This window comes from Vipera ursinii, assembly GCF_947247035.1.
Source record: "Vipera ursinii genome assembly, chromosome: 6".
Classification (NCBI taxonomy): domain Eukaryota; kingdom Metazoa; phylum Chordata; class Lepidosauria; order Squamata; family Viperidae; genus Vipera; species Vipera ursinii.
Genome location: NC_139515.1, coordinates 35,842,611 through 35,860,087, shown reverse-complemented (window position 1 = coordinate 35,860,087; position 17,477 = coordinate 35,842,611). Strand labels below are relative to the sequence as shown.

General features: G+C 43.8%; 1 protein-coding gene across 5 annotated transcripts in view; it reads right to left on the bottom strand.

Moving 5' to 3' along the window:
• IRAK4 (interleukin 1 receptor associated kinase 4) overlaps positions 1–17,234 on the bottom strand; it is a 112,080-nt gene extending 94,846 nt beyond the window's left edge. For 3 of the 5 annotated variants that reach the window (XR_014492793.1, XM_083365220.1, XM_083365218.1), the window contains exon 1: positions 16,786–17,234. The gene's annotated coding sequence lies outside the window, so the exon portion shown is untranslated. The remainder of the gene's footprint in view (positions 1–16,785) is intronic. The other 2 variants (XM_083365217.1, XM_083365219.1) reach the window with 2 other exon arrangements.
• Between the last annotated feature and the right edge of the window lie 243 nt (positions 17,235–17,477).

The following is a 17,477-nucleotide window of genomic DNA, read 5'->3' as shown; positions in this document are numbered from 1 at the left end:
TGAAAAGTTGAAATAGCTGGAGGAGAAAATGGAGGAGAAAATGGAGAAATTGGAGAAGAAGATAGAAGAGAAGCTGAGAGCAATGAGGCGGGACATTTTGTCTAAGGTTGAATCCGTAGCTGAATGTGTGCTACAGCTGGATATAAAAGTGGAGGATCTCAGTCAAAAGAACTCTATATTAGAAGCAAAGGTATTAGAAAATGAAAATATAAGGGATAAAATGGACGAAGAATTGAGCCTTGTTCAGTATAATCAGATGCAGTATGCTATTAGAATTAGGGGGTTAAAGGAGAATGGTAAAGAAGATTTAAAGCAGCTGATTTCTGAGGCTCTGGAAGGGGTACTGGGCCAGTCAGCATCTGAAATTAAGGGAAATATGGACAAAGTTTTTCGTGTAAATTCATGGATTGCAAGACAGAAGAAGTTACCCAGAGATGTGGTGGTCTATTTTACAAAGAGAGTAACGAGAGATGAAGTTATTCAAGCTGCTTATGATACTAATTTGGTAGTGGATGAGCAAGAAGTTTTGGTTTTAAAAGAGATCCCTCCGAAGATCCTAAGGAGAAGGAAAGATTTTGCATTTTTGGTACAGGAACTTAAGAAACGTGATATTAAGTTTAGATGGGAGATTCCAGTTGGATTGGTGGCGACGTATGAAGGTAAAAGACATCGTTTGGTTACTGTGGCTCAGGCACGTGATTTTTATAGTAATGTGTTAAAAGCAACCCCCCTATCATTTTTGGAAGCTGCAAAAGGATACGGTGGGGGAAAGCCTCAAGATGTTACAGATAGACAGACAGAGGACAATCGTGTTGGAGGGGATCAAGTCATAGTTTCATCGGTTGCTGCAGGAGGCCAGAAGAGGACGCGTGCCGCCCTAAGAAGAGCGAGACGAGAGCAAGAGCAAGATCAGCAGAAAGTTATGGAATCTCCAAAGCGTGCTTACAGTGAAGATGTGAGAGAGGAGCGGTCTAAAGAAGTTTTGGGGGTCATGACAGAGGTGCTCCAAAAGTTTTGGGGCATTAAGATTGCTGATTAATTTTTAGATTAGAATGTCAATGGAGTAAAATTATTATAGAGGAGAAAGAAGGTTTTTTTTCTTTTTGTTAATATTTTACATAATTTAAGATTGCTTGCTAGAAAAGTATATTAGGGTAATGGATTTAAAGTATGTGTTGAACTAAGAATGGGTATGTAAGCTCCTAACAAGTTGTCTTAGAGATTGCCTAAATCTTTTTTTATATATATTCTTTGTATTTGAACTTTTACTTGAATTTAAGGATGATTTGGAACTGTGAGACATTTGGTGTGATACATGCAAGAACTATTTTTGATCGTAGTTTAGTTTGGTTGGAGATTATTAAGACTAACAGAGATAGGCGCTTTTGGCGTGTAACTGAGAAATTCTTTGGAAATTAGAGAAAGGTGGGAGAATGTAAATAGCAGGTGAAAGTTTTTTTGTTTTTTTTCTTTTCTTTTTTCTTTTTCTTTTTTTTTTTTTTTTGAAATTAATATGAATAAGGACTGGGATTAAGAAAATTTATTTTGAGCAAAGCTTTTTTTCTGTTTTCCTCTTTTTCCCCCCCTCTACTTTATTGGTAATGTTAATATTGTTTGTATTCATTTTATATGAGCTAGAGAGAGATAGAATTTATAGTTTATTGTTGATAACATAAGGGTGTCTATGTTTGTTTTTTGATTTTATGCCCTGTATTTAGCTCTGGGAAGTCGGGGGGGAGGGAGTGGGGGGGAGGGATAGGGAGGGTTGGATAGGGGTGGGGGAGGGGGGATTAAAGTTAAAATGTATTGTAAAACTTTTTAAATTAAAAAAAAGAAAGAAAACCCGAAACATATTCTACTGTAAAAACTTTAATCAGAAAAGAAAAGAAAGACTGTTACCGGACTACATGCTCTGTCTCACCAGATAGCAAAGAGAGAAAGAAAAGAAGAAAAACTTTGTTTGGACATGTGTACACAATATTAGAGCCAGACATGAAACCAAAACATGGTTGAACATGTGACACTCGCCATGGTTACAATGATAAGATAACAGCACAGCTGGCAGAGCAGACTGCAACGTGCTTAACTGGCAAACAGATAAAAACGCAGTGACAGTAGCAACTAAAACCATCCTAAAGAAAAAGAATGCAAGAAAGCAAAATGGCTATCTAAGGAAGTTTTGCAAATAGCTGAGGAAAGGAGGGAAGCGAAAGGCAAGGGAGAAAAAGAAAGATACACCCATTTGAATGCAGAATTCCAAAGAATAGCTAGAAGAGATAAGAATGCCTTCTTAAATAAACAGTGCAAAGAAATAGAAGAAATCAATAGAATAGGGAGGACCAGAGATCTCTTCCAGAAAATTGGAGAGATGAAGGGAACGTTTCATGCAAAAATGAGCATGATAAGGGACCAAAATGGCAGGGACCTAACAGAGGCAGATGAGATTAAGAAAAGGTGGCAAAATTACACAGAAGAACTATACAAGAACGAGCTTAACGTCCCTGATAACCACAACGAGGTGGTCACTGATCTCAAGTCAGACATCCTAGAATGTGAAGTGAAGTGGGCCTTAGGAAAGACGAGCAACAACAAAGCTAGTGGAGGTGACCGTATTCCAGCTGAGCTATTCAAAATCTTAGGGACGCGGTGGCTCAGTGGGTTAGGCCGCTGAGCTTCTCAATCAGAAGGTCAGCAATTTGGCGGGTTCTGTGCGCCTTTGGCGTCTAGTCATGCCGGCCACATGACCATGGAGACGTCATCAGACAAGCGCTGGCTCTTCGGCTTTGAAACGGAGATGAGCACCGGCCCCTAGAGTTGGAATATTACCTTTTATTTATTCAAAATCTTCAAAGACGATGCAGTAAAAGTGCTGCACTCAAATTGTCAGCAAATTTGGAAAACTCAAAAGTGGCCACAGGATTGGAAAAGATCAGTTTACATTCCAATTCCAAAGAAAGGCAGTGCCAAAGAATGTTCAAACTATCGCACTATTGCATTCATTTCACATGCTAGTAAAGTTATGCTTAAAATCCTACAAGCTAGACTCCAGCAGTATGTGGATCGAGAACTACCAGAAGTACAGCCAGGATTTCAAAGAGGCAGAGGAACTAGAGATCAAATTGCCAACATGGAGTATCATGGAGAATGGAGAAAGTTAGGTAGTTCCAGAAAAACATCTACTTCTGCTTCATTGACTATGCTAAAGCCTTTGATTGTGTAGATCACAACAAACTGTGGCAAGTTCTTAAAGAGATGGGCGTACCAGACCATCTTATTTGTCTTTTGAGAAACCTATATGCTGGTCAAGAAGCAACAGTGAGAACTGGACACGGGAACCACTGATTGCTTCAAAATTGGGAAAGGAGTCCAGCAAGGCTGTATACTGTGGCTCTGTCTATTTAACTTATATGCACATCATGAGATAGGCAGGGCTAGATGAGTCAAAAGTTGGAATTAAGATTGCCGGGAGAAATATCAACAACCTAAGATATGAAGATGATACCAATGTAATGGCAGAAAGTGAAGAAGAACTAAAGAGCCTCTTGTTGTGGGTGAAGAAGGAGAGTGCAAAAGTTGGCTTGAAACTTAACATTAAGAAAACCAAGATCATGGTATCCGGCCCTCTCAATTCCTGGCAAATAGATGGGGAAAAAATGGAGGTAGTGACAGATTTTATTTTCCTGGGCTCCAAGATCACTGCAGATGGGGACTGCAGCCAAGAAATTAAAAGACGCTTGCTCCTGGGGAGGAAAGCCGTGGCAAATCTAAACAACACACTGAAAAGCAGAGATATCACCCTGCCAATAAAAGTGCGTATAATCAAGGCTATGGTCTTCCCAGTTGCAATGTATGGCTGTGAAAGAAACGCTGAGCGCCAAAGAATTGAGGCGTTTGAACTATGGTGCTGGAGAAGACTCCTGCGAGTCCCCTGGACTGCAAGGCGATCAAACCGGACAGTCCTAGAAGAATGGGACAACAGAGAATGAGGTGGCTGGATGGAGTCACTGAAGCAGTAAGCGTGAGCCTAAATGGACTCCAGAAGATAGTAGAGGACAGGAAGGCCTGGAGGAACGCTGTCCATGGGGTTGCGATGGGTCGGACACGACTTCACAACTAACAACAAAATTAAACAGGGATTCAGAGTAATCATTGAAATGAACATCAAAGATATTGGGGAATTTAAAAAATACTTTGCTCTTATGCTGGCTTATTTTAAAGTTAAATCAATGTAAGTATAAGAACTAGTGTGCCTGTGTGTTTCTGTTGATTCTTTGGTAATAGCAAAAGTATCAAGTCTTGGAAAAGTAGAATAAAGTTTCTTAATTCCTTTTGGAAATTGAAGAAAGAAGTATGACATATGAAACAAGGAAACTGGGCATTAGAAAATGAGGTGGCTGGATGGAGTCACTGAAGCAGTAGGTGTGAGCTTAAATGGACTCCAGAAGATGGTAGAGGACAGGAAGGCCTGGAGGAACGTTGACCATTGGGTTGCGATGGGTCAGACACGACTTCGCAACTAACAACAACAACAACAAAAGCTAATATATGTTTCCAAGATTTCTTTTTCTTTTTAACCATAATTAAAATTATGTTTAATGCTTAAATATTCCATTTAATACCTCTAGTCATTTAGTCCATTAACTCTTATTGAAAACATTTTTTATCCACATTTAAATATGTAAAACATTTCCTTTATCTAAGCCATTTCAACTTCTTTATATTACTCATAACAAGAAATAGAATAAAAAAGGGGGGAAAAGCATGCTATATTATTTAGGGGATTTATTCCTCTTAAAATGACATATATATTCCAAATCTTTTCTATTTCTTTAACCATATTCAAACAAATGTTTCTTTTTTAAGTATTCTCTCAGGTAAGTCCCATCATCTATTTTCTTGATTTCCACATTGGTCTTTTTCCTTTGTCCAGTATCTTTCTTAATCAATGTATTTTGCTGAGTCGAAACATTTTTCCATATGTTCGTAAAAGTTACTGTGGATATGCAGGCTTCTGCCTTTCCATGTTTGTTGAAAATCTTTTTCTTTTTCTTTTCTCTCCGCTTCTCTTATCATTTCCTTTCTCTCCAATGTTCCTGACATCTCTACAGTCCATTTTATCCAATCTGTTTTCTTGTCCTCCAGATTTATTTTGTAGTCTTAAGAGATAGGTTGTTTGTTCCAATTCTTGTGATTTCCCCCCCACTAGGATTAAGTCATGTTTCCTTGTTTTGTTAAGTTCCATCTTTAAGTCTCTATTCTCAATTTTGTATCCATATCTGCTCCTTCTCTATTGTTGTTTTCTGGGATTTTTTTGTTGTAGAGTTAACTTGGAAATAGATTGGTTTATATTTTCAAAGTTATTTTGGATTTCTTTGTGGTTTACAATCATTGTTTGAATTTGTTGCAGTATACTATATATCTCCTCCTTGGAGTATATATGTTTTCTTGATATGTTATTTCTACCGTATTTTCCGGCGTATAAGACGACTTTTTAACCCCTGAAAATCTTCTCAAAAGTTGGGGGGTCGTCTTATACGCCGGGTCGTCTTATACGCCGAAAAAAAAACAAATCAGTCGAGCGTCCCCGTTCTTGCAAAGCCGGGCCGCCCCGCGCAACTGAGCTAACTCCGGCGCGGCTCCGGGACACGGCTGGGTGGGAGTGTTGGGCGACTCTCCCCACGCGAAGGCGGCGCTGCCCGTTGGCTCATGGCCCGAGGGGAGGGCCTCGCACCCGCCAGACTCACCTGTCACCAGCACCGCTCTCCCCCCCCACGGGGATGTGCTTCCGCCGGGCGGTGCTGTCGGAGACGAGCCAGCCTGGTGGCCGGGATCGGAGCTGCGCGCCAGACTAAGAGGCTGTTTCGTGAGGCGAGAGGGCGGCGGGAGGGGGGAAGGAGGAGGAGTCCCCAAACATGGCAGCTCTTCCCGCCGCCTGTGGAGCGAGGTCGGTGTCCTCATCAGCCGCCTTTGCCTTGGCCAGAGGGATGCAGGGTAGGCACTTTAAGAGGCACGCAGGCACGGCGTCCCAGGAGGGGCATGGGTGCGGCAGTCGCTCTCCCGGTTTGGCAAGTTTCCCGGCGGGTGACCAAAGAGCAGCCTCTGCCGGCGCTTACTCCAATGCACTGAAACTAGGAGTGCGAGCCGCCGAGGATGGGAGAAGCAGAGCCAGCAGGCAGCCGCCGTGAGCGCGGCGCTGAGGGGCAGCGGCAAAACGGCCAGCAGCCCCATGCGCAGCAGCAGCCGCCGGCTCAGCAACAGGTCCGAGCGCAGGAGCCGCACCGCCAGGCTGCCCAGGAAAAGCAGCCACACCGAGAGGCTGCACGGCCAGTCCAGCTCCATGAGGGGCAGGGCGGGAAGCCGGCCGGGAAGAGGGACCGGGAGCCCGGGCCGAGCACGCCTCGGCCGACAGTGAGAGGGAAGCGCATGAGTTCTAAAAAAGAGGCTGCGGGCGGAGCTGCCCTGCCCTGCGCCCAATGGGAGAAGTTCAAGGCCTGGGGGGGAAGCAGAAGGGGCACCGGCCGTGGCGCGGTGGCGGCTGCCCTCCGGCGCTGCCTGCCGCCTGGGAAACGCTGCGCCTCGGGGGCCGGCAGAAGCGCGGGAGCAGCGGGAGGGCCGGCGGGGCCAGTCGGGCCTTCGCCTCCTCTGCGACGGGCAGGGCATGTAAGTATTTTCCGGCGTATAAGACAATACCTTCAAAATCTTCTTAAAAGTAGGAGGTCGTCTTATACGCCGGGTCGTCTTATACACTGGAAAATACGGTACTTGTCTCTGATCTCTGAATTTGAGTTTTTCTCTTCTTTTCTTTTCTCTGCAAATAGCTTTATTTATTTATTTATTTATTTATTTATTTATTTATTTATTGATGGGATTTATATCCCGCCCTATCTCCCGAAGGACTCAGGGTGGCTAACAGCAAACATATAATAAGTACAGAAATCAAGATAGAAATAAAATTAAGAACATCTGTGCAATAAATTAAAATTAGAGAATTTTAAAAAATAAATTAAAAATACTAGATATAAATTAATTAAAATGCCTGTCAGTCTAGGTCAGCCTGGTGGAACAGGAGTGTTTTGAGGCCGCGGCGAAAGGATCGGAGGTTTTGGGCCATCCGAAGCTCAGGGGGGAGCGGATTCCATAGGGCTGGTCCTATTAAATAGTCCTGATTAATAGTCCTGATTAAATGTTATTTGTAATCCAAATAGTTCAAAAATATTTTTTCTGAAATTTATAATTCTCTTTGTCTACAGCCTAGATTTTTTTTGTCGCAGCTGTTCTTTGTTGTTAAAGCTTTGAAGATTACAAAATAGATTAGGTTTTGCCAAATCTTATATTAAAGTCATAGCTGTCATAGTCTTCGTCCACCACTAGGTGTCAGCATCTGTTTTTAAATTTCCAAAATGAACAATTATCTATAGAATGAGAGTTTTAACCATTCAGATTTAAGTTTTAAATTTCAGGTTTTATATTTATTTCTTTTCCACTGTATTTTGATCCTCCATTAAAATATTAATTTGCTGCTTCCGTTAGGATGGGGTGGAAATCCCCCTCCTTCCCTTTCGGAGGTATTTTGCTTCTTGGGGATCTTTTCCAGGAAATTAAATATAGAATAGAAAAGAGAAGATCAAATTCCTCACCCAGTTTCAAGCACGCTAGTTAGTACTTTTGGACTTCGGTTGCAAGTAGCTTGGGCTGGTCAATGAAATACGGCCAGCCATTCTCCTGTCGGGTTAGAAGGCTTTCCCCAAAATGAATGAAAGGACCGCTATTGTTCCATAATTGGTGGGGCACCCTTCTTTCTTCGCCGCCTCTCCGTAGCGACTTAGACCCATTTAGGGTCCCCTGGCAGGGCAAAGTTAGCCGCGGTGGTGCAGAAAAGCAAGCCCATGACCACGCAAAACCAGAAGTCCCCCTCTTTCCATTTTTTTGGTACTTATCCTTTTTGTCTTTCAGTTTATCAGAAAGATCTTTATGCAACCATGCTGGTTTCTTCTTAGATTTGTTTTTCTTTTTCAGTGGTATTATGCTGGGCTGAAACGGGCTGTTATGATCATACTTTTCAGTTTCCCATGTTTCTTGAGTTGTTTTCCCTTTAGGATTTCCATCCATGGAATTTTTCTTAGGCTGTTTCTGAATTTGCTCAAATCAGCTCTTTTAAAGTTTAAGACACTGGCTGGATTACGTTCTATTGCTTGTGTTTGCATATATTGAATTTCAATATGACATGGGCATTCTCGACCAAGGTTCCAGCAATTTCAACTCCCTCTATCACTTCTTCTCTATTAGTAAGAATTAAGTTGAGTATAGCTTTTCTTCTAGTTCCCTCCTCTACCTTTTGGATGATAAAGTTGTCAGGTAAGTTGGTTAGGAATCTCTTTGATCTCCCACTTGCTACAGTTTGTCTATCAGTTGATATCTGGGTAATTAAAGTCTCCCATTAGTACTGTGGTATATTTCCTACATACATTTGTGAATTGTTTAACAAAAATTTCATCTATTGTTTCAGCTTGGTTGGGTGGCCTGTAGTATATGCCTATGGCAATGTTATTTTTTTTCCCTTTTATATTGACCCCAATGGATTCTAGGTGGTTTTTATCCTTGGTTTTATGCATTTATGTAGAGATGTAATGAACTCTTATATATAATACAACTCTGCTTCCTCTTTTGTTAGGTCTGTTTCTTTTAAAAAGCTTGTATCCTTCCATCACTACATTCCAGACATGAGTTTCATCCCGCCATGTTTCAGTAATGGCAACTATATCATATTTACCTTGATGTACTAGTGCTTCAAGTTCACCTTGTTTGTTCGCTAAACTCTGAGCATTTGCATATAGGCATTTGAGTCCTTTATGGATCTTGGATATGTTTTTCATATCTCCTACTTTGTATCTGGGTTTTCCACCCTTTCCATCATTCTCTAATTATGTTTTTTCCTTTTCTTCTTTTTTCTCTTTACTCCCTACCTCCTTATAAGACTGGTTAAATAGCATTTATTGCTTGGAATTAGGTTCTAAAGGTTTTGAAAATTGCCCCCCCCTCAGTCAATTATAGTTTAAAGCTCTGACAAGATGAGCCAGTCATTTACCAAATATATTCTTTCCAGTTCTTGTGAGCTTCACTACATACCTTGCCAGTAGCCCTTTATCTATTCTAGGTAATGCAGACCATGGTCTAGGTAACCAAAGTTCTCCTGATAACACCAGTTTTTAAGCCAGTGGTTTGTTTCTAAAATCTTTTGCTCCCTCACAGGATGTTGGCCTTTTGTTGGAAGTATAAATGAAAACACCACTTGTGCTCCTAATTCTTTAACTTTCTTCCCTAGCTGTTCATAATCTTGTTTTTAGATTCATTTTTGTGTTATTGGCCCCCACGTGTAGAAGAAAGAGGTAGTAATCTATAGGTTTGATTATTTTAGTAAGGTTCTCAGTTACATCTAAAAGTGACATGTTTCCATTAGTCTTCCTCTTTAGGCTCATATATAAGGCTATTTTTTTCAGAAGCTATTTGTTCCTTACTGTGTTCAATTTGGGTATATTAGTTTTCTTTTGTTCATATATGGCAGGGGTGTCAAAGTGCCGGCCTCAAGGCCGGATGCATCATAACAAAACCGCACCCACCCAATTGCCGGCAATGGCAAAAAAGTTGTGATATGCTGCAACACGTCACGTAACATTTTCATTTTGACACCCCTGATATATGGGGTCATTTTTTTAGAAGCTATGTGCTCCCTATTGTGTTTAATTTTGATGTAATCTTTTTGTTTAGGTTCTTGCTTTGTTCATTGAGTTTCAGAATGGCTAGAGTTGCTTCTAGACCCTTTACTTTTTCTTCTAGTAATTCATATAATTTACATTTTATACATATATTGTTTGGGTCTTCTGTGGGCATAATCTCAAACATAGGACCTATTTTGCAGGTCTCTATAATGTCAGTCTTTCTGTCCATGATTTATTAAAAAATTAAAAATTTCTAAAAAATGTATTTTTCCTATAGTGAAGTGTCAGTTTATAATAGTTTACAAAAGCTCTTAACCCTTTTTCTGTCTTCAAAAATTCATCACTATCTTCCCTATTCTAAGTGTCTCTTTTTCCGTGATTTTTTTTCCTCTTAGATCAGGCATGTCAAACTTGCGACGTCACATGACGTCACTCAACGTATTGGGACTTGTTGCCCATTGCCAGCAATGGGGTGGGCACAGTTTTGGTGTGACGCATCTGGCTTGCAGGCTGGTAGTTTGACATGCCTATCTTAGATCATTAAGAATTTAAGAATTTCTAAAGAATTAAAATAAGTAAACTGTTTTTCAAATGTTTAGTTGAAAAAAGAAATTGAAAAACTGAAAAAAATTGAAGAAAATTTTATGTAAAAAAGAATTTTAAAATTGAAAAATATTTAAAAATTGAAAATGTGATTTTAAAATTGAAAAGAAATTTAAAAGTTGATTTTTTAAAAAAAAAACTTCAGAAATTTTAAAATGTAAGAATTTACAAAAGTTCTTGGCCCTTTATGAAGTTTTATGTATTTCTTTATATTGGAAATCTCAGGCTTTTTTCTAAGAGATGCTTTGCTCTTAACCCTCTACACCCTGCCTTGAAAGTTTATTATCTGTTTCCTCTGTCCACAAGTGTTACATATTATCCTTTTCCTCCCTGCCTTCTTGCCCTTCAGTTGCTTGGCCACTGGTGGGGTTTTCAGGTATGATGTGCTGATCTGGGTGCTTAGCTGCTGCTCAGCTGCTTTGCCACTGCTCAGTTGCTTTGCCGCGCTGCCCTCAGCTGCTGCTGGTTTGCCATGCTGCTCTCAGCCACTGCTGCTGGCATTCCAGCCTGCTATCATACTGTACCACCACTGCTCATTTGGTCTGCCGTGCTGGTCTCAGCCGCTGCTGATCTGTTGTGCTTCTCTCAGTTGCTGCTCTGGGCACTCCACTTCTCTGCCACTTAGCTCTGCACAGCTGCTGCTCAGAGTCCACCATTCTGCTCTCAGCTGCTAGTCTGCTGCCACCTAGCTCTGTTTCACCTCTGCTCAATGGCCTTCATTTGCACCTCACCGCTTCTGTTTAATTGCCAGACGGGCACTGGGCTGCCTCTCCGTCTCTCATCTGGGTTGCTGAGCTCTCATCTGGGACACTGGGACACCTTACTGGGTTACCTCTCAGCTATGCCGTCTCTCAGTTGGAGCACCAGGCCATCTCATTAAAGTTTTTTTCCAACATTTTAAAAATTCTAGAAGTTTATTTTCATAATTCCCAAAATTTATTTTTTTAAAAGGAAAATGTAAACTATATATATTAAGAATTATATAAAGATAAACCACAATAATAATAATAATAATAATAATAATAATAATAATAATAATAATAATAATAATAATAATAATAATAATTAGTAGAAAGGATCATGAGGAAGCTAAGCTCCACTACATCCTTATTGGACCCGTGCCCCTCCTGGCTGGTTTATTCGGCTTGGGATGGGACACGAGGCTGGATCCATGCAGTGGTAACTGCTTCGTTGAAAGAGGGCAGTTTCCCCGCAGCCTTGAAAGAAGCGGTGGTGAGACCCCTCCTCAAAAAGCCTTCCCTGGACCCAGCTGTTTTAAACAACTTTCGCCCGGTCTCCAACCTTCGCTTTCTTGCGAAGGTTGTTGAGAGCGTAGTGGCGCATCAGCTTCCTCTGTTCCTAGAAGATACTGATTATCTAGACCCATACCAATCGGGTTTCAGGCCCGGACACAGCACGGAGACGGCATTGGTCGCTCTGATGAATGATCTCTGGCGGGCTCGGGACAGGGGTCATTCCTCTGTCCTGGTCCTATTAGACCTCTCTGCGGCTTTTGATACCATCGACCATGGTATCTTACTTCGGTGTCTCAGGAGATTGGGAGTGGGAGGCACTGTTCTTCAGTGGTTCTCCTCCTACCTTCTGGAACGTTCACAGTGGGTGTTGGCGGGTGACCAGAGATCGACCCCGAGGCCTCTCATTTATGGAGTTCCTCAGGGGTCGGTCCTCTCACCTCTCCTGTTTAACATCTATATGAAGCCGCTAGGTGAGATCATCCGTGGTTTTGGAGTGGGTTATCATCAGTATGCTGATGACACCCAGCTTTTCATCTCGACCCCAAACCACATCAGTGATGCCCTTGACGTGATGTCCCGTTGCCTGGAAGCGGTCCGGGAATGGATGGGGAGGAACAGGCTTCAACTCAACCCGGACAAGACTGAATGGCTGTACATACTGGCATGTCAGGATATTCAGAGTATTCCATCCCTTAATATTGGGGGCGAGTTACTGCCCCCCGTAAATAGGGCTCGCAACCTGGGTGTCCTCCTAGATTCACAGCTCTCCTTAGAAGATCACATAGGAGCTGTGACTAGGGGGGCTTTCACTCAGGTTCGTCTGGTGCGCCAGCTACGACCCTATCTGGACCTGGATGCCTTACGTACAGTCACCCATAAACTTGTGACCTCTCGTCTTGACTACTGCAACGCTCTTTACATGGGGCTGCCCTTGAGAATCACTCGGAAGCTTCAGCTGGTACAGAGTGCAGCTGCACGGACGCTTTTGGGGGCTCCCTGATACTCCCATATTACACCTCTGCTTCGTGAGCTGCACTGGCTTCCAGTTGCCTTCCGGGTGAAATTCAAGGTGCTAGTGATGACATACAAAGCCCTACATGGCATGGGTCCGGATTACCTACGGGAGCACCTACTGCCAGCGTCAACACCCCTCCGTCCTGTGCGCTCCCACAGAGAGGGCCTCCTCAGGGTGCCACCGGTCAGAGAATGCCGGCTGGTGACCCCCAGGGGGAGAGCATTCTCGGTGGGTGCGCCAATCCTCTGGAACCGCTTACCAGCCGAAATCCGGATGGCCCCCGACCTTCGCACCTTTCGGCGAGATTTAAAAACCTATCTATTCCAGCAAGCCGGCCTGGCCTGATAGATTTGGGGTTTTATTTGTAGATCTGGGGTTTTATTTGTTTTATTGTTGGTTTATTGTATACTTACTTTGCTCTGTACACCGCCCTGAGTCCTCCGGGAGAAGGGCAGTATATAAAACGAATAAATAAATAAATTATTATTATTATTATTATTATTATTATTATTATTATTATTATTATTATTATTATTATTATATTATTATTTCAGTTTATATACCGCCCTACTCCCAAAGGACTAAGGGCGGTTTACAAGGCAAAATTTAAAAACAATACAATATAAAATTAAAATTAAATTAAATTAAGTCTAGCCGCAAAAATTAAAATCACAATTTAAAAACATTAAACCCCTCAGTCCAGACCAGATAGCTCAAATCCATAAAGATATTTAAAACATTTAAACATATTGTGAAAATACTGCAGTCTCTGATCATTTCTAATCTACAAAACAAGGTAGAGTGATAATTGCAGACCAGGGCAATAAAGTTTATGGTCTAGGCCAGAGGTCGGCAACCTGAAAAAGGAAAAGAGCCACTGGGAACCGGTTCCATCACACACAAAAACATCTTGCGCATGCGCAAAACGTTTTTTCTTGCGCATGGGCGGACGCCCACGGTTGCCACCTTCCTGTGTGTGTGATGGAACCGGTTCCCAGTGGCAGCGGCGCCGCCTGCAAACGGGCCGCGGCGGCTTTCCTCCTCTTTGGGGGAGCTGCCGCGGCACGTTTGCTGGCTGCTGAAGGCGGCAGCTCTGTAGGCGGGCCGCGGCAGCTGTTGCGGCCTATGGGCGCGACATTCGGCAGGGCCCCTCTTCGCAGCACGGCGTGAGGCCCTCACCCCCCACGGACGCGCCCTCCTCGCCACGGGAGCCACCCCCGCCATCCTCGCACACCACTAGCGCAGGCCCACCTCGTCTTGGGGACCTGCCCTCCGCACGCTGGCTGCATCCTCCGATCAACCGACACCACCAGGGAGACTGCCCGGTGTCGGGCTCGACACGCCCGACACCCGGTGAGGCCGCGGAAGGACTCACCGGGCCCCGTGACCAGCTGCCGGCGTCTGTATGCAGCCCCCACGTTACTGCGGCCTTCCAGCGAGCCGGGGAAGACCCAGCCGAAGAGACTCCTCAGACGGCGCCGTCTTTTTCTTCCCCTCCAGCTACTGGCTCTGAGCCCCAGCTCGCGGGTCTGCCTGGCAGCTTTGCGCGAAGCTTGCCGGGGTCATTTTGAGATTTACACGTGTCGTTCTCGGGGGGGAAAGGGGTACCGGACCTATTCCCCCCCTGTTGAACGAGCCAGGGGAGGGCAAGAGCCTCTGCGGGCAGGGAGGGAGGAGCGGCGAGAAAGGGACATTTGGGGTCTCTCGCCAAGGGGTGTAAGCCGAGGAACCCCGAAAATCGGTTTGAGTAGAAAAGGAGGAGCTTTGGCAGGGCGGGAAGTGAGGTTGAAAAAGCAGGCCAGGCGAAGGAAGGGAGCGGGGGCGGCAGCTTTGCAGACGGGCCGCGGCAGCTTTCCCAAGAAGCGGCGCCGCTGCCCATTCGTGCGGAGGTACGCGCGCACCTCTCCAAAGGTTTGGGGAGGTGCGCGCGCACCTACGGTCGTTCGGAGAGGTGTGCGCGCACCTCTCGGAATGGGCAGCGGCGTCGCTTCTTGGGAAAGCTGCCACGGCCCGTCTGCAAAGCTGCCGCTTTCGGCAGCTTTGCAGACGGGCCGCGGCAGCTTTCTCAAAGAGCGGTGCCGCTGCCCATTCGCACGGAGGTACGCACGCACCTCTCCAAACGGGCGGTGCCACTCTCCATTTTGAGAGGTGCGCGCGCACCACTGCCCGTTCGAAGCGGTGCGCACGCAGCGGGCAGCTGGGAGCCGCAGAAGACGGCTCAAAGAGCCGCATGCGGCTCCGGAGCCTCGGGTTGCTGACCCGTGGTCTAAGCCATGGGTCTGGAGCCACATGTGGCTCTTTCAGCCTTCTCTTGTTTGCAGAGAGAGAGAGAGAGAGAGAGAGAGAGAAGGACGGGCACTTGGGCTTCCTTTCTCTCTCTCTCTCTGTAAAACTCACACTGTCCTCCGAGAAGCTAACAAGCTTATTGCATGGGGCTCCTACCTTTGCTACCTTCTCCACAGGAAGCAGCAAAAAGCAGCAGCTCTCAAGGGCAGGAGAGCCACAGCTTGTCAAGAACAGTGTGAAGCCAGCTTGCCAGGTGAGCAGAAGATCGGAGAGGGAGAGAAGGGAAGCACAAGTGCCTCTCTCTCTCTCTCTCACACACACACACACACAAACTGAGTGGGGGAAGAGGACTGGCAGACCAAGGGCAGAAAGAGAGAGATGGAGAGAAAGAAGGGAAGTGCAAATGCCTCTCTGTCTCTCTTACATACACACACACACACACACACACACACACAGAGTGGGGGAAGAGTACTGGCAGATCAAGGCAGAAAGAGAGAGGAAGGGAGAAAGGGAGGGAGAGAGAAAATATGAATATCTGTGGTTGTCCTTACAGGACTTTTAGTGAAGAATGTTTAATGAAATATTTTGATGTTTTTTTAATTAAGAGGTGAGATAATTATGCTGTATTTAAAGATAGTAGATAAGCTACTAAAATTGTTTTTACCTGTTGGGATAAAGGAGAAAGGTTTTTTCCCCTCTTTCACCTGTCCTTTTCTCACCCTCCCCCCAATTTTTTTCCTATTTTTCTGTTTGCAGTTGTTATAGTTTGCACCAGCTTTTTATTTCATAAATATGAGAACTCAAATAGACATTTGAGTATTTTATTTGAAAGTAACCTTCGACCCAGCTACTTTTTTTCTGGAGTTCAAAATGCTTTTGTTGCATGCAGAAATAACAATTCATTTTCTTTGTAGCAGTTGATTGATTTCATAAATGTAGCACACTAGTTTTTTTTATACATAGCATAAAGGTAAAAAACAATATATGCAGTGTTATCTTCATTTTATATGTCAAAAGTGTTTTGCAGCTCCCAGTGTTTTCTTTTCGGTGGGAAATGGGTCCAAGTGGCTCTTTGAGTGTTTTAGGTTGCCTATCCCTTGTCTAAGCAGAAAAGGTTTAAAATCTTCTATTGATAGTTTTAACAACTATTTAAAATGATCAGTTTTCTCAGAAACATTAGATATATATTTGCATTCATTAATGATTATTTAGTTAATAAAGACCATAATCCTTATAAATTCTGATAAATATGCAGAGAGAGAAAAAGGAAAAAGCAGATCTGCGTCTAATTCATTAGAGGGCAGAAGAACACTTGTGCAAATAGATCTGTTTCTAATTCATTTTTCAATTATGTCTGTGTAAATAATAAGAAAAACAATAATCTATATAGAGAAAACAATCTCCATGCTAAGATGTTGTGCTGACCATTCAGCAAAAACAAAGGAAGCTGAAGACAGAAGTCAGCAGAATAAACTTTGCATTTAAATAAATGTTTTCATTCCAAGTTTTCTTCTCTCCAAGTCGCCTTTTCTTTCTGTAGGTACAATTCTGTGTATGCTTTTTTTTTAAAGCTTTTAAATAGATTATTCAGGAGACCCCCGCTTCTGCAAGCCTGCTGCTTCAATAGCACATTCTCTCTGTCTGGCCCTACTGCCTCCCATGCAGCCCCGCTAAGCAGGGACTAGGTGGCGGTGTAGTGATAGGGTAAATTGATAAACGATTACTTCCCTCCCTTCTTACTTATCTTCTCCTCCTCCGTTCGCTTCCCCTCCCCCACCCCGTCTCCGCTGCCTTTCCTCTCACGTTGCTTCTCTTCTTTCTTCGCTCCTCACTCTCTTCTTCTTAACACACACTCATCACGTGTCTCCTCTCCTTTTATAAACATCTCAGTATGTTTAATTAAACTCACCCAATAGCAGTTCAAATGCAAGACTTATGTAGCTGGCTGCTCGTCCAATCACGGAATTGCTGTCCAAAGTCTTTTTCCACTTTTCCTCTGTTTTTTTATCGGAGAACTGAAGGCTTTACTTTGGGAGGCGACGCTGTGCAGCGGGATTCTCTGAGCGCAGTTTACCTCACAGGATATTTGTTGTAAAGAAAAATTAAGAGGACTCCTAAGCCCGCCGCCTTCAACTCACGATAAAAATGCAGAAATCGAAATCTAGTAAATAAATACTTACTATTTATAACATATACTCGCCGATAAGGAAGCGCTGCAGGTCTCGTATTTTGCGCTCGGATCCACCGAAGCAGGAAAAAAAGCAGCCCCGCCTCCCAGCTTCATCATTCGATTGCCCAAAATGGGAACTTCCTTGCTGCCGCTTCCCCTTAATCCGGATCTCACGCACTCTCTTTCTCTCTCAACAAGAGTCTGTGCATGCCTTCACGCTTTTCCCCAGCAGGCTCGGCCCATTGGAAGGGATGTCGCGGAAGTAATTGCTTGCTACCATTAAGTGAAACGCGAAGGAGAGACACTTGGCTCTTCTCTTTTTCTATCCCGGTTATTGGCCACAGTGATCCTGTAACGACTTTTCTGTGTCCTGCAATTTAATCGGCCGCTCTTCTCCGATAGTCTAGTTTGCTACTGCTGTCACCCCGTTT